The sequence below is a fragment of the Ixodes scapularis genome, unplaced genomic scaffold (genome assembly GCF_016920785.2).
Source record: "Ixodes scapularis isolate PalLabHiFi unplaced genomic scaffold, ASM1692078v2 PGA_scaffold1__304_contigs__length_218370807, whole genome shotgun sequence".
NCBI lineage: Eukaryota > Metazoa > Arthropoda > Arachnida > Ixodida > Ixodidae > Ixodes > Ixodes scapularis.
Window position 1 is genome coordinate 3,941,130 of NW_024609846.1, and position 27,153 is coordinate 3,968,282.

The following is a 27,153-nucleotide window of genomic DNA, read 5'->3' on the forward strand; positions in this document are numbered from 1 at the left end:
TCTTCGAGGCCGCCTTATTTTGGCCAAGTGTCTAGGGAGCAAGAGTGCTACGTCATTGTTTGTCGCGGACGCGAGTCTAAATGTATTAGACACGAATGCTGCGTCAATACTGAATATGAGATCGGTTCTAGTCACACGTCTCGCACTAAAAGCGATGCCCAAAATATGGCGGCCGAATGCTACCCGGTGGTGTTTTGAAAATAGTTACCAATAACGGTCGAAACAATATTCCACGTCAATTTATTGTCTGGTGAATACCAGACAGGCATAAACAATGCAAAATTCAGCCAACACAACCCTGGACTTCTAAGCAATAGTGGTAGATTAGAACAGTTTTCAGAAGTTTCGTTTCGAATTCAGGCGTAGCGGGCCTCGCATGCACAGTTTGACGGCCTCAAAGCTTAGCAGAATTTAGGAACAACGATACATATATATTAATTTACGATACCAAGTTTTTTACAACCCTACAATGGAAATACGCTTTATCTTAGAGGAGTAACAAGTCCCATATCACATGTTTTGGTAGTATTTAAATACTGCCGTGTTGTAAGAGTGTTTTTCTTTGTATTTTTTATTAGGCCGTCAAGGACAAGGGAACACCCCTGAACAACTGTTGGGATTTTGTTGACCGCACAGCATGCCCATATGCCGTCCATCAAAAAAATCAGAAGAAGACCACAAGAAGGTGCTCGTCGTGAAGCACCAGGCAGTGATGTGCGCAGACGGCATAATTTGACGGCTGGACGAAACCTACAAAGACCATGGGCATTTTTTTGTTTGTTTAATATTAGAATGCATAAAATGATCACAGTAAATCATATTCAAGCTTTTGTACTGAGCGAAATACCTGTCCAACTGGGCTGAAAGGCATCTAGAAATATTTTAATAAAAAAAAAACATTTACTAACGACTCCCATTTTACTTCTCAGATGTGCGTGTGAATATTGCATCTAACCAAATTACAGTGTTACTGTTGAATTCAGCATTGTAAGAGTAGCCTATGTTGCGTGGCCTTCTATTGCAAGAAAAGACCGTAGCACAAGTGAGGCAGAAACTAGGCAGGAGCTCAAGCTGAAAAACGCACTTTCATAAACACACAAAAGAAATAAAAAGAAGTGTATAGTCAAGCAAAATGGTTTCATGTCACCCCCCCCCCCCCCCTTCCCCCCCCCCCCAAGGCAGATACATACACTGCGCTCCACTGTTAATACGAACACGAAAAAAAATCGCTTTTATTTGCAGTTTATTTCTTTGACAGCTATTGAAAAAGCTAGAAATTTGTCGCTCAGATTAGTGCCCCAAACGAGCGCTTTATTCCACACTAATAGGCCAATGTCAGCCCCTCGAATTTAAGGTGAAAAATGAAAACAGGATATTGAATGCTCCCGCAAATAGTGTCGCGCAGTGTACATAAACACCAAGGCACCATATCACAAACCGAAGCATACGAAGAAGAAACGACTCATTTCATTGGGAAAAAAAGTAGAGATATGAATGGAGCACTCGCTTTCGTTAATTTTCACTGTCTTGCTACCTAAAGTAACAAAACAAAATATCTGTCCGTTTGCCGACTGCTTTAGTCTTTGGTTTTTAACCTTTAATTTTTGGCTCTGGAGAGCCGCGGCACCGCGGAAAGCAGCAGCCCGTACCACCGAGGCCCGCGGTGCCGCGTCTAGGGAACATGGTAATGTGATGAGTATATGCGTGCAAGATGACGACGACATGGGTTGTTGGTATTGGGGAGGGTGACAGTCCGATTTGCAGAAGTCCAGACTTCGTGGAGGCGGGTTGGGCGGGTGAGCAGCGAGCTATGAGGATCTTGCACGCCCTTCGATCAGTGCATGAAGGAGCACCAGGAACATAATGGCGCTATTGCTCACTGGGGTCCTTTGGGGTCAAAGAATCATGCTCCAAGGAGGTAGTCCAGCCGAAGTAGAAGCTGCCGCCTCCGAGGAACCGAGGCCTAGGGCTCAGATTGAGACACCGCCGTCGCCCGGTGTGTCATCCTCTCAACGTCGTCGTCGTCATCTCGCATAGAAAAATCGAGCCCACCGGCTTAGACAAGGCAGCACCTGTTCCCACCGTTCAGGGGCCGTGAAAGGATTGCGGCCAGCGATTTTTCGAAGCAGCCAGAGGTTCTTGACCACCGTGAAACGTTTTCTGGGGGACGCCTTTTCAAACAAAGTCTGCGCAGCTTCTTAGTGCAGCGAGATTCATAACGGTCAAGCGCGCTCCCAAGCATGATTTCAAATAGCGAGCACCCACCTTTCCAGAAAAGCACCATCTACTGAACCTTTACTGAGAGTGGAACGTGATTCTCAAAATGGCGACGATAGCGGAGCTGACGCTACACGCTCAAATCCCAGAGCGGGTCGCGCATGCGCGATGGCGACTCCGCTTTCCATAGAGCGGAGCGGGAAACCGAAAACGGTCTACTAAAACTCTCTATTATTTCGTACAATATTGAGCGATACTGAAGTTGGGTGATCCGTCTGTGCCTGCGTGCGAACGCGTGCATGCACGCACGGATCCGGGAAGCCTTTTTATTATCTCTCTTTTCTTCTCACACGGACGAACAAACAAACAAGCATACACTCACACACGCAAATTAATAAGCATCCGGAGAAATTTCTCCGCTAAATTTAGCGGGGAAATTTACCCATAATGCACCGCATGGTTACGCCGACGGCGACGCCGGAGCCGCTCAAGCCGGAAACAGGTGCCTAAGAGCTGCGCTCTAAAAACGCAGTCTGAGTTGCGACATTAAGCAATGCAAAACGTCACGCTTGCATTGCTTATGTCACAACTCAGACTGCGTTTTTTGGTGTAAACATATGTTTAGACATCGTCATTCGCTGAGATGCCTCCGTAAGTTACGGTGATTGGCTCTCCGAGTGTTGTGCGGGAAAGCAGACGCACGGGCTTTTTTTAGAGTGTAGACAAGACGAAGTGCACTCTCAAATGAAGGTTTTGTTGAAGCAAACACGCGCTATTAATACCATCTTTCTGGCTATTCGTTTAGAAAATAAAACTGTATCTGTCAGGTGCATTGACGAGGTACTGACGCACTTGCTTCCCCCTTGCTTTTTGATACATAATGCATCGTAAAATTCTAAGGCACTTTTATCCGCTTATCTCCCGAGAATTGCTCTTTGCGCTAATTCTAAAACACATGGGCACCTATCCCAGTGCACTGCCAGATTGCCCGGCAGATACTTTTTAATGCGTTAGCATTAGAACGCTCGTTTTGACGAAAACCCGACGGTGTGTTTCGTTTTTCAGTTGTCGCGTGTGACGTTCCCATTGTTCCGAAGCGTTTGACCTGAGCACGCGTTAACCTCTCCCTCTCTCCCCGGCGCCGACAAACTGACAGACACCGCCAGGTTTTATCAAAACGAGCCTTTTCGTTTTCGCCAAAGTCACGTGCACAGCTGGCGCGGAGCCAGAGAGAAGGAGGCGCCACGCAACACCTTTTAGATGTCAAAGCCGTAGCGCTTTGTTATCTAGAACACAGCGGTCAAACAGCGCTCGGCTTGGAGTCAAGTTTGAGCCGAACGTTGACGGAATCGTTGTGTCCAATCTGTGCCCAGCGTTGGCTTTCCCTGATGACGCCATCTCATTCAGCACTATGGCTTTGTTATCTAGAAGGTGTTGCGCCGCGGCGCGGTGGAATGCGGGCGTGCTCAGTTGCCGCTCTGCCGTCGCCGGTTGTTCTTCGCTCTCGGTTTCCGTGGTCGCAGTGCGTGGGCCGTGATGTGTGTGTAGCTAAAAAGTTGGACGCGGTTAACTCCACGAGTGATATGGATGCGGTTCTTTTCAGGACTGGTATGGATGTGGTTCTTTCCACGAGCGATACGGGTGACCATATCCAACGGTGTCGACGTGCTTTGACAGGCGAAGTACGAAAAAGGGGGCGGAAACAAATTACAGGAAAATCCATTGGTGGATTCTTGGAGAATCCGTTAGCATGACCCTCTGGAAACGCCATACACGTCCCCCTTCGGGAAATGCTAACATTGACCCCGTAACGCGGTAAAAAAACAGGCAGCGAAAAATACCGGAAGCAAAAGAGAAAGCCAACAGAAAAAAAAAAAGTAAAGGGGTCAGCATTAGCGTTTTTCAAAGGAAAACGTGCTTGGCGTTTCCAAGGATCATATGCCAATGCACTCCCGAAGAATCCAACAATGGACCTTTCTGTAATTGTTTTACTGACCATGCATGATATATTGCTACCACGCAAGACCATGCATGTTATCTTGCTATCAGCGGCCCGTGGAATGTTTTGGCGGACTGCCGGAAATGGCCCGCGTCAATGTGGAGCGCGGTCGACGGCGCGAAATAATATCGCTGTAAAAAGGAAAGCGCAAGATCGCGGCCCATTTGCCGTGCGTGATTGCTTCGTTGCACAAAGACGACGAGTGCCGTGACGTTGTATTTTTGGCGCTGCTTGATTGGTTCCATCAGATCGTGACGTCAGCCACGGTTGGACTTAGAGTGAAACGGAAAAGCCTCAGACGGGGGTTTCTTTATTCTCCTCCAACACCAGTCGGTGGTCGCAGAAAGACAATGGAAGCCTGTCCGGGGGCTGTCGTGCGGGGGAATGTAGAGAGCCAAGATGCAAGAGAGGAAGCAACTCAAACCATGAGGAGCGTTTGCAATTTCATGGCGGTCGCCTCCGGCGCAGATTGACCGCGAATGCGCATGCGTACTGGCCTTGTCGTGCGGCGAAGACGAGAGCGAGTGGAGAAGCACGCCGAGACGCTTGGAGATGATCAACGTTTTCGCCAGCTCCTCGCGGCAAACAGCAGTCCATAACTCACGTAAAGCCCGATCGAGCGGATGGAGACACTCTGAAATCTAGGAACGCCGGAAGAATGCCGTACGCGTATAGCTCCGAAATCGAGGGTGCGAGGTGAGTTGGCGACTTGCCCCGTTGCGCGACGGCCGTAGGTGACTCGGTGTAAATCGTGTTCTTAGCCACGAATTATTGCCGCCTAAGGACAGCCGACGAGGCGCATCTCCTACCTAGCTCACGAGAATACGGAGGCTGTACCGTGTTTGCGAGTGTCTTATGTTCGGGGGGAATGTCGGGAGACCTCGCGAATATTCGAGCAGTAATTAAACGAGTCGGAAAAAAAGTGCGCAATCATGCTAATAGTTTGTCCAAACTGAGAATACTTTTTTTTTGTTTCATAACGCAAAACTACGTTTTTTTTTTTTGCGTTTGGAAGGGGGTGCAAAGTTGCGAATCGATAGCACAAAAACTTGGTCACAGAAGTGACGTCACTTTTGTGACGTCGGGTAACGTCGGGTCACATGAAGTCAACTTTCCCAATAATTTAGTGGAGAACTAAGTTTGCGTATATATATATAGTTCACGTGACGTTCGGTCACGTGACATCAATTTTTCAGCCAAATTTAGCGGGTAAACTCATTTGTATAAGTCACGTTACGTTAGCTCACATGACATCATTTTTCCAGTCAAATTTATCGGGGAAAACGAATTGGTTTGTAGGTCACGTGACGTCAGGTTCCTTGTCAATAATTCTCCAGCCAAATTTAGCGGGGTACAACATAACTGGTGTCTAGGTCACACGACGTCAAGTTTCCCGCTAACTTGAGCGGGGAAACTGAGTTGGTTCGTAGGTTCCGTGACGTCATGTCACGTGACTTCGACCATTTACTTCTTGCCCACTCCCCATCGTCATGCGACACGAGCGCGTTGACGCATCTCCAGCTGCCACAAACAACACATCTGGGACGAGTGGACGATGCACGGCCTCTCATATATCAGCCCCCTGTCATTTCTTTTGCCACCCTCACGTAGTTCCACAAAAATGTATGCAGCATAGTACACCTATATATGCACCGGCCAATTGTTTATGCCGATTCAGTGTATTTTGTGGCGTTTTAGTTGCATTTTTTTCTTGCCTCCATGTGAATGATATAAAAGAAACGTCGTATTCAAGAAGCGAGTGTGTCTGCTTGTGAATTTGTTGTAAATCCTTAATGTAAATTATCTTAATGTAAACAAAACACTTAATAGCGTAGTTAGAAAGGCGATACCATGTAACAGTGAGGCTTCTACCGCGTTGTTATGCTGGCCAGTGCCGAGGGCCTTTTACGTTTACACAACTGTCACAACGTAAACAAGAAGTTTAAGGAAACAGAGCTTGCAACCACGTCATTATTGTTGAATTAAGATATTCCCCGAAGTTGCGTGCCAATGCCTCAGATTAACACAAATTATCGCACAATAATATATCTGTCCCTTGACGTCTTATGAGGCTTTCTCCTGTCTTTCGTCCGCTGCGGACACGGTTCTGACAACATTGTTACAATGTCGACGTCGCTGCTTTGTTCACGGGTCTCGTAGTATTTATAATGAACTGAACCGGAGGTTCGTACGCTATAGGTATAACATCCAGAGAGCCAATCATCAACATTGTGGTATTGTGCCTCCTGGAAGGTTGTATCAAGGCGTTGCGAACTTTCATTTCAAATCACGACGTAGAAATTGTTTTGATACGTCCATCCGTTCAATTGGTACGCATAATATAGATTAAGAAGTATTCACTGACGGCCATAGCTGTGTGCGCGACTGCTGAGCGCGTACTGACGGTGAGCTTTCACAGTTCTTCTGCAACGTCCATTCCGCACCATGAAGATAACAGGTCTTAGTAGACTATTAAATGAGCTCGTTCTGAGCATGTGCATTAAACATCGACCTCAAACATGGCGTCCAGTGAATAACCCTTATATTAGAAAACATAAACGTGCTAAGGACAACCTTTAATAAAACCACGATATAAGATGAGACCGTGCAATATGCATGCCACAAACTGTCAGGGGTTATAGGCATTATATAACAATATCATACTACAACCCCACTTCTGATATGCTTCTTATCTACAACTCTATTTCCCACGCACAATACAACTATTTCTTTTTAGTCTAGTGAAATACGACTTCCGCATATCTCAAAAATGTATACATATCCCATAAAAAAAAAAAGAAATTAAAAAAGTTGTCCATAATATATCTTGGACAATCCGTACGAGACTTACACAAACTAATCGTTTAAACGGCACTCCGGCGATTTGTCGGGCTACCCAAAACTAACTATATTTTCGGAATCACCGGCCTTTACCCTTTCCGGCATGGTATTTAGTATCGCTAAATTCAGAATAGTTATTGTGAAATCAGCAAGTGAAAATGATGCCAAAACCAACATTCAAGTATACCCGCGCTTTTCAGTGCCGTGACATCAGTGGAAGGCAGGCTTGCAGGTCGAGCGGGCAGTCTGAAAATGGAATATGGCGAGCATTTGTTTCGCGCTGCATGCGCGGGTGCTGGAGTGAGCTTCCAAAGCATTCATGTGACACCATGAACCTGTTTGTAATCAGTTGTGAACAAAGCCTACAGTTCAAAGAGTGAACCCCTGCCTTCCGCTGACATAATTGTTTCGTTGTTGCCAGTAGAGACATTCCCATTGAAAAGCACGGTGAGGACCAAAATTGTAAACTCAAGAACTTAGCGAAGAAAGGTACTTTGACACAATATTTGGGTTACTATTTCAGCGATGTTTGTTGATGTGTCTAGCAAATTTTCAGGCAAATCGGGGACTATGAAGAAAACATCGGAGTACCCCTTTACAATTTACAGATTCTAGATGACCAGATCCATAAACTTTCTGTCGCACACAAAGGCGCGTCCACACCTGCGGTGTGGAGCACTCGCGCGATGCCAGTGTTGCTCCGCGCGCGATGAGCGAGTTGCTTCTCGAAAACTCTCGCTCCGGACGCCGATGATTGGTCAGCCGCTCCGCGACTAAATCACATCGCAAAAAAGTCGGGTCAGCTAGCGATGCTTGAAATGCGTCGTTTTTTTCCGCGATGGTCGCTTTTGCGATGAAAATTATTGCGCGACTGCTGCGCATTGCCGGTGTGAAGTTGAACGCGCCTTTATAGTCATAACGGGCAGGTATTCATTTCCATTTCCCACAATGGAATAATTGAAGCAGTTTAATGACACTCGCTGTGGTTATATATGGCCACACTCAAAACCAATCATAGTAATGCGGCCTTAAATGCGCGCCTACATTGACCTTTTGTTAGTCTTTCATGGCTGTTCTAAATACGGGTAATCCGGATTAAGTGGTTGCTTTCATGTTCCTCTTAACGCTTATATGCTATTTTTTTATTGTGTTGTTAAACTCATTTATAGCGAACGTTATTGAGTTTATGATATTTTCTCTGTTTCTATTATAAGAGATAAAGGCTTGCGGAGCAACATTTAATATATATATATATATATATATATATAGTAACCAATATGGCCTTTTTGTGAAGGGATCGACGATAGGGTCGATGAATACCAATGAATACTTCACGGTTTCATGTTTGCAAATAGTCACTAAAAGACGCGGGGGAAGCCACTTATTGAAGAGAGATATTTTAATGTTTCGAAAGAACTGTCAGTTATACAAAGTAACGCGTTGTCCTATACGCGCAAGCAAACCAGCGTATCGAATGTGTCCGTGTATGGCAAGTAAACACAAACGTAACGAGACGTCGGCGTTGATACGTACCACATCGCTTCGAAACATTCGAGCCCATTGTTTCGCCAGCAAGGACGATTATATCCTTTGTCTTGAACATTAGCGCAATTCACCTTTTCTTTTTACAGCATGGTGAGGGGAGTTAGTGGAGAACCGAAGCACTTACCGACTGAAAGAATCGATGTCCACGCCTGGAGCCCAGACGAGGTTTATCCGTGAGATCACCTGCGAAACCGAAATCGGAACACATACTATCATGCTTGTACCAGCGTGCCATCGACAATGTATATAGGTTCACTGTCCGCACTGTTATAGAGTTCAAATACTTCGAACGCCAGTAGCTGCAGCGTACCTGTTCTCGGCATTTCGAATTCTTTACGCTCGGTGCTTACGAGTGTGCTCCAGAGACACCCCACGATTAACAGCGCCGCCTTCGGGGAAACACGCGGCGCAGAGCTGTCACGGGTCGACTTTTTGAACGCGTGGCTCGGGGGAAATGACAGTCAGAACAAATAACACTCGCCGAGACCCAAGTCCGAACTACAAACGAACACAAAGGCCCAAAGAAACGAACACAAAGGCCCAAAGGCATGGCATGAAGCGGATGCTGAAAGCTTACTTCCATGACGCCAGAATCACAAACCGTACGTTACGTCAAAATCTAGCTCGCACTATAAGGCTGCAACAATAGTCGGTGAGAGGTTAAGAGCTCAGGGGAAGCTCCTCCCATTTCTTTCCACTTTAGCAGAGCGAACGATGAAGAGGAGGTCACCTCGTCTCCAGCGTTCGCTCTGCTAAAGTGGAAAGAGGTGGGAGGGGCTTCCCCTGAACTCTTAACCTCTCACCAACAACAGTTACGAGCCTTTTAGTTATTGTAATTCTTCAGTAATTAAATATTTTTTAAGTCTTGCCGTCTTGCAGAGATTCGGGGAGATTTTGGGCTCCATAAACAACGTTGGCCTGTGAAATGACAGTGAAAACGGGACAGTTCTCGCGTGTCATTGTCTTAAATATTTCAGTTTATATGTATATAGGGCGGTCCAAGTCACTAGGCTCGATCTAAAATGGACCGTAAAAATCGACGCCTGCACGTGGCAATCTAAACTTTTCGTCAAAGGTGTATTTCAAAGGTCGGGTTTTTCTTGTAAAATTACAGAGCGTATAGTTCTCTCTCTGTAAAAAATAACGCCAAGAAACTTGTCAAGAGATGGCGCAAGCGGTCGCGACGCCAACTGCCGCCAACGAACGAGCATACGACGCCGAGAGCCGGCGTCTTTAGCAGACAAAAAACTCAAATTGGACGTTTGAGTGATTTAGACAGCGTAAGGTTGGTCTGCCAGTAGGGGCGACACTGGTTTACACTGTAGATGAGCAATTTTGCCAGTGCAGTACGACTGCTAACCTGGGGTCTTTAACGTGCTCACGCAGTAGTGATACACGACCGCACGCCGGTACGATGCTCATCCAGATCGAAACGGGCATGGGTGGGGCTCGAACCCAGGATCCCTGGGTTCTAGCAGCGCGAGCTATCGCTCCACGCGCGTCGAGCTGGGTGTGCGCGCTTCAGCCCACTCGGTCACCGATCCCCCATCAGACAAGGAACTGCAGTTGCTTGTTGTTACCGAGCCTGTTTTTGTTTCTGCGACTGTCACCGCCTGCGGAACGCGCGCCGCTTTTGAGTCGAAAAGATACTCTGCTAAAGATGCCGGCTTTCGGTGCCGTATGCTCGTTCGTTGGCGGCGTTCGTTGCGCCATCTCTTGTCTCCCGTGCGAAACGGCGCCGTGTTGTTTGAAGACCGGTGGCGTCACTGCGTTTCCATAGTAGCTAAGCCTTTTTCGTTCTTTACTTTTTCCTGAGGTAAGTTCGCTCTTTGCAAATTTTACAAAAAAAGAAAAAAGAAAAGCACCATCTGTGGGCAACGCTGCACAAAGTCGTATACCGCGATAGGTTAAGAAACCGAATTTTGCGGTCGATTTAAAAAGCCTGGCGTCTCCCTGAATCACCCTGGAGATATTTGTTTTTAATTTTCCGACGCACATATGTCTTAAGAACATCTCTCTCGAACAACACAGTCAACGTATGACGTCGTGGCGGGGATAGTCTCATTGCAACTCGAGTGGCAACGACCAAAATCACCGCTCCAGAAACAAAAGCGTCCGTTTGTTATCCTGCACCTCCCGGGATCCCTCCAGCGAAGCTCGACGCACCGGTGCCAGGAAAGTGCGAGGCGGGGCAGAGCCGGGGGTAACCTTGGGGTTCGGAGCCCGTGGTTCGGGGCCGACACGTCTCGGCGGTTGCTGAACAAGGAGCAACTTCCTGCCACACACAGAGCGTCGCCGGGCGGGCGCTGTGGCGTCAAGAAAGCAACGACGAAAAACGTTACGACGCGCGCAATGCGATAGAATGGTTTTTGGCAGCGGTCCGAGCCGCGCGGGAAAGCCGTGGTCGTAACTCGCACCCCCCGCGAAGAGGCTGGGAGTGTTTTCGCAAGGCGTAAAACGGGGACATTGATTGCGCCCGAACAGAAAGAAATGCTCTGTTGCGACACTCTCCTCCGGCGGACGGTGCCCCTCCGGGAAACTGTTCCAGGTAGACTCTGTTTGTAAACAAAACTCTCGCTTTCTCAACTCTTTCAGTCCTGTCTTTTGTATGCGAAGAAACCAATGTAAAATAGAAGGAAACTGGTTTTGTGCATTGTCGTCATTGGATACGCACATATCGCATGTATATATTGACTATATAAACCTTAGGTCGTGCATAGAGACATCATTTAACAAATCAGGGACGCTCTAACAGAAAAAAAAACGAGAAAAGGTAACAGAAACTACAAAACACCCATAGCACCCTAAAAAAAAAAAAAAAATTGTTTAAAGACTGATATGACATTTACAAAGCACCGAGTTTAGACGAGAGAGAGTTAAAAGATTGTCACATGAGTGACACAATGTCTGTTGAATATGTTGTTTCGTGAGATTTGTTTAATTAAATGCAGTTCCTGTCGCTACGGCCACTCAACAAGCTGCAAGGCAAACTTTGTTTTAATCTCACTTCTGGCTTCATTTGATTGTGGCGTAATATAAACCATCTGTCTGTATATAATCCTCAAAACAAGATACCGTGGCGTTCATACTTTACCACTAGTTAAAACAACTGAATGACTTGAACGTTATTAATAATATTAATCGTAATTTACTCGCTGGGATGTGAACAACTAGACGCTCCGACTACTTTGTTCGCAAATAGTAATAGTATAGTAGTGCTTTTATAATATAAGCAGAGGAGGGCACCAATTGCCTATTTCAAAAGCAGATAGGGCCCACCCTGCTAATTAACTAGAAGAAAAAAAAAAGCCTTAAAAAAATTCCCTATCCAAAGAGATGTCTGTCTCGAGTCTCGACTATGTGTACAGCTTTCAAGAGATAGTAGGAATGTATAGAAGTTTCCCCCAACTTCAACATAGGATAAAATCAAATTCTGATAAGTCTGGTATACGCACGCTTTGAACTGGGTCGATATGTAAGCCTAAGAGGCGGTAATAAGGCGCAACCAAAGAAGCGAGGAAAAGAAGAGAAAGAGTGCTGGTCGTCTTATAATATACTTCCGCATAAAAATCGTGATGTAAAGGCTAGCGAAAGAGCTCTTCAGTAATTGAAAAAGGAGCAAAATCTTTGCCACTGACCCATTAATATTTAATAATAGAGGTATCCCCCCTCCCCCAACTCTTTTCTAACTTCTCCGCAAGTAAAAAGAAATTGCCCCCCCCCCCCTTCCTCTCCCCCATAAAAAAAAAAAAAAACTAAATTTATAGGGAGTTAATATTTTATTACAATAAGCTTGGCAGGTATCGATGACCGAGCACGTCACTGGGTCCTGAGAAAGTAGTGCCAAGCTCTCCGTACGGTCACCGTTTTACTCTATGGAATGAGCAGTTTGTCCATCATCTCTTCATTCTTCGTGAGCCCACATAAATTCGCGGTTACAGGCTGTTTTATAAAGACACTTCTCGCACAGCGAAATTTCGTTATCCACGCACCCGCGGAACAAGCTGCGCGTTTGTGTCACTCCGCCACCAGATGCGGCGTCGGTGCTTGGCGGCACTTGAACGTAATATTCCTGCCTCGAAATACGTGAGAAAAACAATGTCGTTTGTAAGAGATCTGTGGAGATGAGCAGGATTGATAAGTCGATTGGGTACATTGTTTCAAAGACGCTTAGATTGACGAGGAACGCTTTCAATACGATGACGCGCATCGCGATCTTGGCGCGATTGGTTGAGAACAACCCTCCCGTAGCTTCGAAGATCTAAAAAAAAAAGCCCGAAATGGTGATTGCCATATGGCAACATAGAACGATCGGCCAATTACCTTGTGAAGTTTTGGTTGTCTGTACGTTAGTATATGTGTGTTTCCTGCTAGCAGGCAGGGAAGGCAATGTCGCTACTTTACCGGGATCCGGGGACTTTCGACGTCAACGTCTCGGCGCACGCACTAAAGCGAGAATTTTAACTGAAAAACGACAAACATCACAATGTTCTCCGGGAATATTTTAGATTACATTAATAAAATATAAAGATGCAGTAATTAAAGATTTGGGTGCATATAATATATATACTCTACGACTCTACAAATCTTTTTTGTTGCATTGAATCCTATGGGTTACATTCATAAAATTGTAAATTTCTGCATTTCTTGACAAAAAATCGTAATGTTACCGATGACTGTAGTTGCCTGGGCATCATAAAACGCAAATCAAAGGGAAGTTTAATATTTCCTCGAAAACTTTGTATTCTGCGGAATGTCCCATAAAGTTGGCCATCGAAAATATTATCTAGTCCTGAGTGAGCATTCTGGCTGAACGAGTACTCGTACAAAACTGAAAATAAACTATAAACTCTATGCGTTTTGCCCGTAAAAAAAAAAAAAAAAAAAAATGTTTTACACATTTGCGAATATCTTTAGGAACAACTCATAGTTGACAAATCAACGAAAAGAAGCGTGGGTTTCGCTGACATGTGCGGCACACAGAGCTGGTTTCTCTCCAGAGACGGAAGGACGGAAGGTCTTGTGGTGAAGGCAACTTTCACCACAATTCCAATTAAAAAAAAAACAAAAAACATTTAGAGAAATAATTTTTTTCTTATGTTCGGGGCTCATGATTTGCTTGTACTTCTCCATAAAGGTGTACCAACAAGACAGACATACACCAATGGTACAACGTTTCGTATAATAATATCCCACATAAAGTGTCGAACCCAGCATGGACAGATTTAATAGACCCTTCAATTTTATGGCAATATATTTTGGGGACAGGCCCAAGACGTATTCAGTAATCAGCCTAACACTTTCAACGACTGCGTGGTTCGGACGGGAACCCCCTCATCAGAGGATCTCTGCACGAATGCTCATGCGCACGCCGGCCCAGATGTCCACCTTTCGGCCCTCCTTTACCACCCCGTCGGCGAGCTTTAGTAGACCGTGTTTCCCGCTCCGCTAAGCCCCTCCGCTACCCGGAACCGTACAGCCAAGGCCATCGGTGCGCAGGCGCAGTGGCGGTTTCTTCGTAGCGAAGGGCTAGCGGAGGGGCGGGAAACACGGTCTACTAAAACTCCCTATTGATGACACCAAAAGAAACCGTAAATGCGTTCCCGGAATTCTCGCCGCGCAATGTACAGGCATGCCAACCTCACATCAGCTCAGCGCCACCCGTCCTCGAAGCCTGATGTAGAGCGGGCGGTCTATAACAGCGCGGGTGTGCCGCCCGTACCTCCCGCGAACGGACACGAAAGGGCTCTTCGGGGTAGGCCCGAACAATCGATACGGGGCGACCTTTCCATGCCGTCGTCCTCCCAAGGACGTGCTGTCACGCTGCGGACGGGACTCGGCGGCCGTCTCATCCTTCATGTGACGCAGCACCGCCACTGCCGCGTACAGGGACCGGCCGATTTGTCCGTGTCGTGCTCTTCGACGCGGAATAGCTGGGAGTCTCCGGGCAGTAGCAGATTCGGACCAGGTTTCTAGCGAATTGGAAGGAACGTGCGTATATGAGCACCTTCTCGATACATGAGAACCTCTCGATAATTGAAATTTCAAATGTGGTTCAGACAGAGTGGCTTCGGAACAGCGAAAGCAGAGAGGCAGTCCCCCTTCCCCTTTAACATATTTCAGACCTTTCTATACTCCGTGTTTCATGTGAAGTTTAAGATATGCTTTCGCATTTAATAAAGGAGTGTACCTCACTGCCCGAATCCCAATGAAATCACCCAGGATCAAGGTCGTTATCACATCAAATAACAATTACACTCGACATGCACGCGAAAAAGTATTTTCGCAACACAATTGTAACATTTAAATATAAAAAAAAACAAAAAAAAAAACAAAAAAACACGGGGATATGGTTTGGTTAAAACACTCGTCCAGACACCGTCGGCGGAAAGCCGAGCCGGCAATGCACGCTTCCATCAAGATAACGCGTCATGCCTACCTGCCCGTCCACAGAGCACGCATGTGGGTCAGAAAACAATGTTGCGGAAGCTTTATGCACGTTGAACCCGGCCATGCACGTTAAATATCGAGCCTCACATGAAATGCTGGCAACATAAAAAGCGCTACGCCCAGTCTGCCCACCACACTCTAAAACGAGGCCCTCTTAGAAATCGCCATACCTCTTATTTTATGAGGAAAATGGGCTATGTAGAATGACAGCTATTTCTTAAATTGGACGGGGAAGAAAGGCGCTTTTTTCGGGGTACAAGAACAAAATGTAGGGGGACATATCTCAATTTAAAAAAAAGGCAGAAAAGAAAAGAAAAAGCGGCTGTTCCTTTGAATCAAGAGGCCCCGAAGAAAGCGACCTTGGCCTTCAACCAGCGAATCAATCATTTCATTGATGGCCTTGAAACCAACGGAGCACCAGACATAAAGCTGGCAGAGGCAGCTTGGCGTGGTCTGTTAGGCCCATCTGAAATTTGTCAACAGGACATCCATTTTAGGATGTAAAAGCAAACTACGTACAAATAGAAAGATGCGCCGAATAATCGAAAAATAATAAATAATCAAATGATGAAAAGTCGCATACTTTCAACCTCCAACGTAATTATACAAAGCAAAGTAAACAAAAAAAATTATACAGAAATTTTGACAAAATCAGCAACTATATGTGGGTGATTTTATCTCAAATCCTGCTCCTCGAAAAATTCTTAAAAAAATAAAATAATATATATATCTTCGTAGAAAATGTGTGACCTGAACAAAACTGCAAATTAGAACTACGGAACATTTTTTGTGCTTGAGTTTTGGGCTTCAAAAGGGCAGAAGGTTGCCATTTTTGCAGTTTTCACGAGTGAGACCATTTGGAGTCCCGAAACTTTTGAATCCTGTTTTCACAAAGAAGAGATAAAGTTCTTTAGAAGTGTTTTCTTATTATTTTACTTTATAAAATATAAAATTTTGAATCTTGCACGACAATAGTAGGCCAAGTTTTAATCGAGCGAGCTTTCGATGTACAATTATTTAAGGCATAAGAAACATGTAAAATGAAAGCATGTATCTAAGCCAATTTATAAAACATAATATTGTTAATTTAGGTATAATTTATATGGAAGCTGCAACACCGTAAACTTGAGTTAAGAAATGCTAAATGTACAAAATTCAACGTCAAAAATAAAACAAATACGTACTTTTTATTTTTTTTTAATTTTTGTTTTATATGAAAAGCTTATATATGCAATACAATTTTTCTTACATATATGGTTTCGCCATTTTAAGCAGTGCGTTTGAAAAGAAGACATATTTGTATTTAATTCAAAGAAGAAAAACTATGGGCCGTTGCTAAATATTTCACGTCATTATTATATATATGCTTGTAAAGTGGCCATAGTATTTATTATATACATCATGTACCATTCAGTAAAAATAAGGCACGACTGGTATGTTATAATTTTAAAAAATTCATTCGTATGTCCAGTTCACTTATAAAATCTTAAGATTCACAACTTTTCTTTAAATAAACCTATTGAAACGTCTTTTTTATTTAACAAGCATAAAAATTCAGTTTCACAAACCTCTATGTCAGGCGTTGAAGGGGTGAGATAAGCTATTTTCAGAAACCTAGTGGGCCGAGCGCGAAATTGCGCTTCTTTTATGCGGCCCATTTTCACGTATACTGGCGAGGCTCGTTTAAAACTTTTTGACTTTTTCTTTATTTGAGGCAATAACAAATCATACAGATAAACGGGGGAAACGCATAACAATACAGGGTGATTTCAGATAAGATCGACCAAAGGGTGGCTGGTCGACATTTTTAAATCAACTGATGTTTTTATATGAAATTGTCTAGTGTCTTTTATAAACGAATCCACACTTAGTTTTGACCAGAAAAAAAAAATTTGGAGACAAGAAAAATCGTAAGGCAGGGAGAGGTGGACAGTTGCAATAACGCGCACTGATGGAGGGGGCAAGTTTGAAAGTGAATAATTAAAACAATAAAATTAGGAGAATTTTAAAACTTTTTACAAACAAACTATGGGTACAACTTGCTTGTAATATAAAGTAATAATATTTATTAAAACGTATTTAGTTTTCTAAAAATTGCCAAACATGCCTGCTCGAACGACAAATGGCAAACTTTGGAGGTCTGTATCTCATGAAATAATTTAATCATTATGATATAATTTGCAGATATTATTCTACTAATATATAGCTAATATTTAAAAAATAACTAAGGTATCTGTGTGATACAATAGTTAGGTTATATTTAGTCAAACTTGGAAAAAAAATCAAACAAAGACAAATTCCGATGCGAATAAAAAAAAAACACCACCCTCGATTTTTTTTTAAATTTAGGTAACCTGTTATACTCTATTTCGGCATTCATTTCCATTAAAAACATGTTGCATCATTTTATTGAGAAAGAAGATACAACTCCTCAAAGTAGGGTCCTTTTTCAAAGCCTACACTTAGCAGTGTTTTATACAAGAATTGACTCTGAGTTCCAGTTTCATGAAACTAACACACATCTTTTATATATTTTTATTCAGATGAGGCCAATGATAACTAAAGAAATCGTTCACACACTTAAATTAAGGAGATGTACGAAGAGGTATCATATTACGGACTAGTGATCCGAGAAAAGATCATGCAGCCATCGGCCACTAGGAACTTTGTTTACTTTATTCTCCTGCGACACTATATGCTATTCCCTCTTCCGCTCTACCTTCATCTCTCTCTCTCTTTCTCTCTCATATATATCCCTGATATATATCCAGAACAAAAACATGTTCAAGCATTCCCTTTCTGCGTGGTAGTGTTCTGTGGCTAGCAAAAATCATTTCCTCGCTAAGCTCACGATTATGGCAAAATAGTTGCCGGAAACCTCAGACGACACTCGTCGCTAGTTCTGGCAAAACGGCCGATACAATCTTTTTTTTCGCATTTCCCCGCTCGCTGTCAAGGACAAGGGGGTTCGCTTCAACCAGCAAAACATGGCCGCCGACGCCTGTTTACTGAGCAGTCATGGCTGTCGCCATCTCACTCGCTGGCGTAACGGGCGATAATATCAGGCACAAAGGGGCACACCAACCGGCAGCATTATCCCCAAATACTCGAGCCTCGCGTAAATACATAGAGTGTAAACGCTGTCGCCATGTTATCGTAGTAAGACCCCCCCCCCCCCCCCCCTCCACCAACGGGGGACTGCAGTACGCGACGGCGTACTAACACAACGGCGACGATATCGACATCGCGGGCTCCGAATTTTCCCATAGTTCTACTCCACGGGCATTTCTCGAAACGCTTGATATTGTGTACGCCCGCCTGGAAGGATTTCAGGCGCGTAGTTAAGATAAGGCGGTTCTCCGCGGCAAAAGAAAGCAATTTCACAAAAGCTTAAAAGTGGCGGCGACGCGTGTGCGGTGAACGCTTGTAGTTTTGGTGTAGACAGGGTGTGTGTGTTCTCGTTGTTGACACCAGCCGGCGATAAGGCACTGCAGGCGGTAGCTCAGTACAGCAAGGGCTAATCCGAGTGACCATCAACGTAACCCCACCGCCAACCCCTCGCGAACCGGTCGCCGACATGGCTCAGGCTGTGTCATGAACCACGTGGTAGAAGCTCGGGTGCTTTCATATCAGCGCGTGGAGGGACGACAGTGCGATGCCGGAAAGTCTTTTTCGAAGGCCGCTGACCACAATTTTTTGTCTGGAGACTTTCCCTCTTTCTTCCTTTGACGTGGATCAAGCTTTGCCGACAGCCTCAGTTGTGACCTCTCTTTTCAAATGTACGTTTGCAGTGAGTGAGCTCCTCAGCCTCGGACTTGTCACTTGTGCACCCAGTAGTTCTTTCACTTGGCAATTATATGCCATCAGTTGGGGTTTAATTTCTATTATTTATGTATACATTATGAAGACGTCCTGGAGCTCCGAACGAGTGTTTTGTGCAGATTACTTTTGCAAACACAAAAAGACTATACCAAAGCAGCGGAATTTTCGAAGTGTTGGCGAGTTGGACCTAAACTCGTTGAAGCAAATTTTTCCGCCTGACTGTTCCACCAAAGTGAGTGCGACGGACTACCTGTGCTACCATTGCTTCATGCACATCACTAAGGAGATCTGGATGCGAAGCTCAGAGCAGTGCCCTGACATATTTGTGCCAGCTGAAGAAGCAATTGAAGATCTAAATCGCAGCATACTACCTACAGATGTGTCGCCGCTGAGACAACCAAGCGTCGTAAGAAGTCGGGACAGGCCTGCCTATGTCAAGAGAAAGCAGACAGAACTGGAGCAGGTTGCTGTCAAGAATATACGCTCAAGGCTACGTATTGCGTACGACAGGGACGCACCATCGGGGTCGTCCGAACCAACATGCTCCACATGCACTGAGTGGGTGGACAACTTTCGGCAGGCCTTTGAAACCGCCACCTCTCTCCGGGAACGTTGTCAACTGCTTACACTCCTGCCGTCAACACTGACGAAGAATGAGGTTCAAAAGATGATTCCACAGGCCTCAATGTACCTCATCAGTAAATCCCGAAAACTCAAGGAAAAGCATGGCGTGTGGTATGAGCCGGATCCTTACACGAGGTGCAAGGTGAGCCCTGAGAACCTGTCTGCTGCCCTAGAGTACTTCACGAAAGACGAGCTACAATGTTCGCGCCAAAGTCCCAACCAGAAGGACGTCATCTCTGTCATGCTCAACGGAGAGAAAACGTTCGTGCCAAAGCGCTTCATGACACGCTCAATACGAGAGGCCTTCCGTATATACAAAGACAAGCATCCCGATTCCGGCGTTGGGCTAACGAAATTTTATTCGTTGCGCCCTAGATGGGTCCAATGTATTCCACACCAGGAAGTGTGCGTTTGTGTGCGCTGCGCCAATTATTATCTTTGTATTGCCGCTCTAGAGAACGTTACAGGCTCAACATTCAACACTGGTGAAATGAACTCGGCATTTCTGTGCGACCCAGCAACAGAACTGTGCCTTCAAGGAGACTGTGATCACTGCCCAAAAGGCCAGTTTCTTACACTCCAGGAACTTGATATCCCGGAGGATGAAGAGATTGTGCTTGCAACATGGGAGTCCGGCGACCTTGTGAAAAAAACTTTGGAACCTGAGACTTTCCTAAAAGTCATCGAAGTGACGGTTGGAAGTTGGGTACTTCACAACCATATCCGGCAAACGCAAGGTAAAGCGATCTACGATGCAAAACAGTGCATGCAACGCGGGAGCACTGTCTTTCATTTTGACTTTGCTGAAAACTGGACCATCGTGCTTCCTGACGAAGTGCAAGCATATCACTGGAAAAAAAAAACAAGTTTCGATATTTACATGTGTAGTGACGACAAGAAAATCTACCAACAGCTTTGCCATCATCAGTGAGGACCTGTGTCACGACGCCGCTCACGCTTGCTTGGCTCTAGAAAAAGTGAAGGAGTGGGTTGAAGACAACGTTGCGGTATACTCGTACGTTGACGTACGTAAGTGACGGCGCCGCCAGTCATTTCAAGAATCGCTACCAGCTTCACCAATTTGCAAAGGACGATTGCCCACAAGCCCAGTGGTTATTTTCTGCATCTGGACATGGGAAAAATGCATGTGACGGAGTTGGCGGACTCGTGAAGCACCAGGCCACGCTGAACAACCTGAGAGAACGTTCAGTAAGCGCAATTCAGACGGCCAGGACAATGGTGAGCGTTCTATCAAAGAAACTGAAAGGCGTGCATCTTGTATATCTGGACGAAAATGAGGTTGTTCGGTATCGTGAACAAAAAAAAGAAGAGTGGCTGACGGTGCGCGCCTTCCCTGGCATTCAGTCTTGGCACGCGTGGCGGCTCAGCAAGTCATCAACAGAAGGGACCTGTGACGTATATGTAGCACGGACAGTCGGATCTGCTTGGAAGCAACTTTATTAAATGGGTACAGCGAGGAAAACCTTAGCGTAAAGTGCCGAATTTGATTTCCCAAGGACTGCTCATTTTGAATGCAGGGACATCTTATTTATCACATTTTTCTTCACGGGGTATTTAACCTACTGTTTTTGTTGGTGGTTACTAATAATTTTTATCTGATCACTATAAAAAAAATCCCAAAATGTTATCCTCGAGCAGGATAAAATATATCGGCTTGCCACGATTCATTCATACACCGAGAGCATCGAAGCTGCTCCAGTTAGGCACTATGGCATCCGTCACCTGAAATTGTTTGTAATCGTAAATACACAGCCAAACTAAATATCTTACTATTATATCTTTGTTTTTGTGTGTGGAAGTAAAGTTATTTATTTTACTCTAGATGTAAAATATACCGGAAGGTACTTCAGTGTGAAGGAAACTTCACACTGCAGTGTGAAGGAAACTTCACACTGCATCATCTTTTCTCAAATCATTAGTCTCTAATATGATACCACTTTGTGCGCTTATGTAAAATGCTGTATATAGTTTCTCCTCCCTTTTACTGTGTGACGGATCGCTCTTATTATCAATGACCTCATCTGAATAAATGTATATAAAAGATTTGTGCAAGTTTCATGAAACTGGAACTCAGAGTCACTTCTTGTATAGAACACTGCTAAGTGTAGGCTTTGAAAAAGGACCCTACTTTGGGGAGTTGTTTCTTCTTTCACAGTGCAATGATGCAACATGTTTTTAATAGAAATGAATGCCGAAAAAGAGTATAACAGGGTACCCAAATTTTAAAAAAATCGAAGGTGGTGTTTTTTTTTTATTCGCATTGGAATTTTTCATTGTTTGATTTTTTTCCCATGTTTGACTAAATATATTCTAACTATTGTGTCACACAGATACCTTAGTTATTTTTTAAATATTAGCTATATATTAGTAGAATAATATCTGCAAATTATATCATAATGATTAAATTATTTCATGAGATACAGACCTCCAAAGTTTGCCATTTGTCGTTCGAGCAGGCATGTTTGGCAATTTTTAGAAAACTAAATAAATGTTTAATAAATATTATTACTTTATATTACAAGCAAGTTGTACCCATAGTTTGTTTGTAAAAAGTTTTAAAATTCTCCTAATTTTATTGTTTTAATTATTCACTTTCAAACTTGCCCCCTCCATCAGTGCGCGTTATTGCAACTGCCCACCTCTCCCTGCCTTACGATTTTTCTTGTCTCCAAATTTTTTTTCTGGTCAAAACTAAGTGTGAATTCGTTTATACCAGACACTAGACAATGTCATATAAAAACATCAGTTGATTTAAAAATGTCGACCAGCCACCCTTTGGTCGATCTTATCTGAAATCACCCCACATAGCATTTTCAGTATTATAAGCACACAGTAACGCTTATGGTGATAAAAATAAAAACAAACTTTAAGTGAGGTTAACGTTACTCTTGAGGATTCGCTTTTTTATTTTTGATCACAACCCTGAAATACCCACCTCTATTTTAAACCTTCATTCAAAAGTGACAGGATTGAATGTTGTTCACAAAACTAAAAAAAAAAATTCCGTTATTTTTTTACTGTGTCACGGTATTGAACGAGGCATGCTGCTTCATATATGAGGCATGCTGCTTCACATATGTCCACAACTCCGTCGGAGTTGTGGACAGGTTTTGCAAATATGGAAATTCCAGGCACTTTCGGGGCCACTACACGAGAAAAATCATCAGCACTTCCAATGGCTTCCAGTTCCGACGACCTGAAGTTGTGCAAGGAGGCTTAGTGCTTGAGGACTCTCCCCACGCCATTACACGCACTCTTGCCGTGTCCTGTAGCTTAATAAATCAATTTGGTCACCTCTCGTCTCTTCGACATCTCGTACAGTTGAAACCTATTTTGGTAAATGACTATACCTCTCCGTCGGAGTTGTGGACAAGTTTTGTAAATATGGAAATGTTTCCTCCCAGCCCAGTGGCGTACACAGGGGGGGCGAAGGGGCCGCGCCCCCCCCCCCCCCCCCCTTCCCCCAAGTTTTCGAGGGGGGAAGGGGGGGAGTCGGCGAGGTTACTGACTCTCGGGTTTATCAATATCAAACTTCGTGGAGAAGTTGTAAAAAAAATTAAATAAAAAAAGGAAGGGAATGCAATATGGGCCATTTATGACATAGTAAAACTAATTAAAAAATGTGTAGTTTTAACGTCTTTTATCTAATACCACTGGAAAATAATCACTTAACGAATATCTTTCTTTACTTCTACTTTTATTGCTTCGCGAGTGCCCCATGTCCCTCTCGCGGAGCCGCCAGGGCTGGTTTGTCGTCGCCACGGAGCGGCCCCCGTGTCCCCTGCCTTAATTGTTCCTCGAGGACCCCGCTCTGGGTGCGTACCATGCGCCGTGCCTCGCTCGAGCGCAGCGGGGCTTCTCGATGTTTTGTAGCCTTTTTTTATTTTGAGAAGAAGCGTCGGTACTGCTCTTGCACCCCGACGAGGGGTTTTTCCTTGAAGCGGTGTCCGGCTGACGGTCGACAGTTAGGGCGAAGGTTTTTAGGAGTTTTCGGGGGTCTATGCACGTGTCCTTTCTTAATTGGATTTTGTATTGTATGTGTTTGTTTTGTACCGCGTGGCTCCCATTGGTCTAGAAAGAGCGATATCTGATTGGCTCTTCGGATGGCGGGAAAAGTCTTAGAAAAGTGAATATAGGCGCCTAAAGGCGCGGGATTTGCGGTTCAAGGTTCGAGTACGGAAGTTGTCATCGGCAGTTTGAGAACCGCGCGAGATAGGGGCGCGACTCGCGAGTGTGCGACCTGCTGCCTCAGGACGAGAGCCAAGTGCAATATGTGAGTGTGTAAACCATTTTACATCGTCCCTTTGGTGCGTTGTGTGACTTCCTTGACTTTCTTTTGTGAGCGGACTTCGGAAACCTTAGAAATCGACACCAACGAACAAATCACGCGAGATTTTTGTTGTCTATCCATTGTTGTCTATCTTATCGTCTATTCATCAAGGTGTTCCGCGTTTCTACTAATGCATCATTGTTTTATCAGCCCCGATGACTGGAGGCTTTGTGCATTGGAGTCGTGCTTCATAAAAAATTTGTTTTTATGATTCTTGTTTTCTGCTTACTCTGGTGCTTTCTTTTGACGTGACTTGTAAATACAAAAACTAAAATGCAAATGCTTTCCTGGTGGGGAATTTCCGGGGCATCATTTTTATGTATCATAATCATCCCAAAAACAATATGACAACTTTATTTTAATTACTTAATAGAAGAATGCATAGTTATTAGAAAAAAAATGAACATGCTTTTATTTTCTCTTGGACTTTCTTTTTATCTTGTCCCCCTTTACTCTCGTTGGTCCGGCCGCCCGCGAAATGAAATCCTGCGTACGCCACTGTCCCAGCCACTCTTCAACTGTGCGCAGAGCGAACGGTGGTGTGCTGTACTGTGCACGGTGTCGTCGCTGACAACTCCGAAGCTGTAGGTTTTGAGCTCCGTTAATTGTATCGACGCAGGTGAAGATAGAAACGATCTGGTTCTTCCAATGAAAGCATTGTTCCGTTCGTGGAAGAACGACGCTCCAGTTTTCTGCAAAATAAAAATGCAATAAGATGGTACGAACCTTGAGATGCGACTTTTCTCAGCTTATAGCAAGCCGCTAAGCATGTCGCATGAATTAATGGGGGAAGTACTGCGTTACGCACATTCTGAGCTCAATGCAAAATGCGTTACTTCCCTTTTTTTTTTTTCTTTAGCAGTTCGCTAGATTTACACAGAGCAACTTCGATGTATTCTTCTTCCTTCATTGGCAACGATTCCAGAGGTAAACCATCTCTTTTTGGACACACTTTACAGGTCAGCGAAACACACTCCTTATAGTTGGGTTAGCACACAGGCAAAATCTCTTAATGTCTTCAAGACTGAAATCTTGGTCGCCTACGTTTAATATCGCTGCCAGGCAAAGAGCAGTTGCTCCCTCTCTCGGTTTTGGTTAACTGTGTCTAACAAACTGAGATGAGATGCCAGATATGTGGACAGCATAGAGCCGGCCAGCGAAGCAAAGCGAAAGGGAAAGGCTGCCGCTCTCAAAGGCGGTAGCTATCTGAACCTGTGATTACCAGCGCCTCCTGGTAATCACAGGTGGTGTATTGATTCTTCCTTTTTATCAGATGCACGGATCGTCATTTGGTAGTTACTTCTAATGTTCATAGTTACCCTGTCTGTACTAAATAAACAATCACTACAGCTATCTCAAAAGGTGATGCGACACTCATAAAGTTGAAAAGGGTGGCGGCATGTCTATGTCCCGCTCGGCCCGTTGATTGCCCTTTCATTCCCACTCTCCCACGAAGAAAGATAGCCAATGTAGCTTACCACAACCTTAAAAGTACTTAAATCTCAACAAGAAAAAAACAAACATAAAAATGCGAAATTAGGGAAAACGCGCACATTGCAGAAAAGCGAAAGCAAGAATCGAAGCGGCGCGATGCTATCAGAACTGATAATTTCACCCCATATCATTCTACGAGATTTGTAACGTACGTTTGGTTTCGCAAACATAAAAGTGCCAATAGTAAAGAAAGAGACTGGGAGGTATCAACGAGCCTAGCTTAGAACTATCGCGTAAAAAAAAAAATTGTTTGAAAAAGAAAAAAGAAAATTATGCACGCTATTGACGTGTTTGGCATGCTGTCGCTTTGAAATGTTTCCCCCCACAAGTGTTCTATTAACCCACAGAAAAGTTTTAAAACGTCCTGTATATGTTTTTTGATCTCGTATATATATATATATTAGATTCACGTTATTTTGCATGTTTTCTCTAATATGTAAAGCCGTGAATTAACTCAGGACGAAAGCATATCCGGAGCCTGCAGTGGGTGATAAACACCGCCTACATAACAAGGCCATAGTGCTGGATATTTTCCCATCATCTAGCGCCAGACTAGTACGGTACTCCTTTCAAGTAATCAAATTACTTGAAATGAATTCATTTTTGGGGTAATTTTGAAATTATTTGATTACATTTTTTAGGAAATAATCGCTAGGATAATCTTATTTTTGCTTTGGGAAGTACTAAAATTACTCTTAGCCCTTACCATTTTTTTTCTCCTTTTCTTAATTTCTTTCACTAAGCTCGACTCCGCAGCAGAAGCAAGGTGAAATAAATTAATGCATAAGTAAACCCACCCTCGTAAAAAAAGAAAAAAAGAAAAGAGGAGAAACCCAGGCGTTAAGTACTTTATTCCATACGAAAGTAGTTGAATTCGTCGCGCTTGATTTCTTCGTACTCTAGCTGCAACGCGAGATTTCTGGCACACCGTCATTACTAAAATGTTTGCGCGCGGAAACAGCCCCCTATTAGATCTCTAACTTTGAGCATGTTTTCGCCCATGCCCCAATTTGTTGCAGCGAGGGAATGTTGTAACAAGGTTGTACTACCCATCTAATTAAATGAAAAAAAAAAGAAATAAAAGAAAACATATGTCGCATGTTCCGGTTTTTATTCAAATGTTTACTAATAATAAATAATATATGATAATCGGCCACAATCGCACTTAAGCCCTGACTCCTGATACCAGGTAGAAAAATATTAAACAATATCAGTTATATATCCTCTAACGAATCAAAACTTTTGTAAAAACCACAAATGCCTTGGTCGCGACGAGTGTTTCCGGCGAAACCATCCATCCTTTCAGCAGTTCATGAATCATTCGTTAACCGCTAAAAAAATATATATACGTTCGCGTTTTCTAATGAAAGGTCGGCTCGTGAGTAAATCATGAGCTCATTATAAATACATCACCGGGGTACTGCTCTGCCACTTCATATTTCTCTTCAGTGAAGGCGTGCCTCTTTTCCTCGCCATCAGTCGGAGTTAATAAGTTCTGGCTCTGTAATTACGGCCCAATGATGAACGCTATGATTACCGCAAGGCAAAACAGCCAGCTTTCTTTCCTCACGGACCGCTTCTCGGGAACGTTTCCGCCTTCTCTTACACTGCCAGTGTCGGCACTGATTTATTCTACGCAGCTGTAATTGAGCATCTCTGGAAGCACGCAAACAAGCACACATACATAGACGTGCACATGCACAACTACAAAATGCAAGCCAGGCGTAGAAAAGAGAAGTTATTAAGCCTAAAGTTCTCTAGCCAATAAGGCTATTACTCCTTGTGCGACAACTCCCCAGAAGGTGCTCGC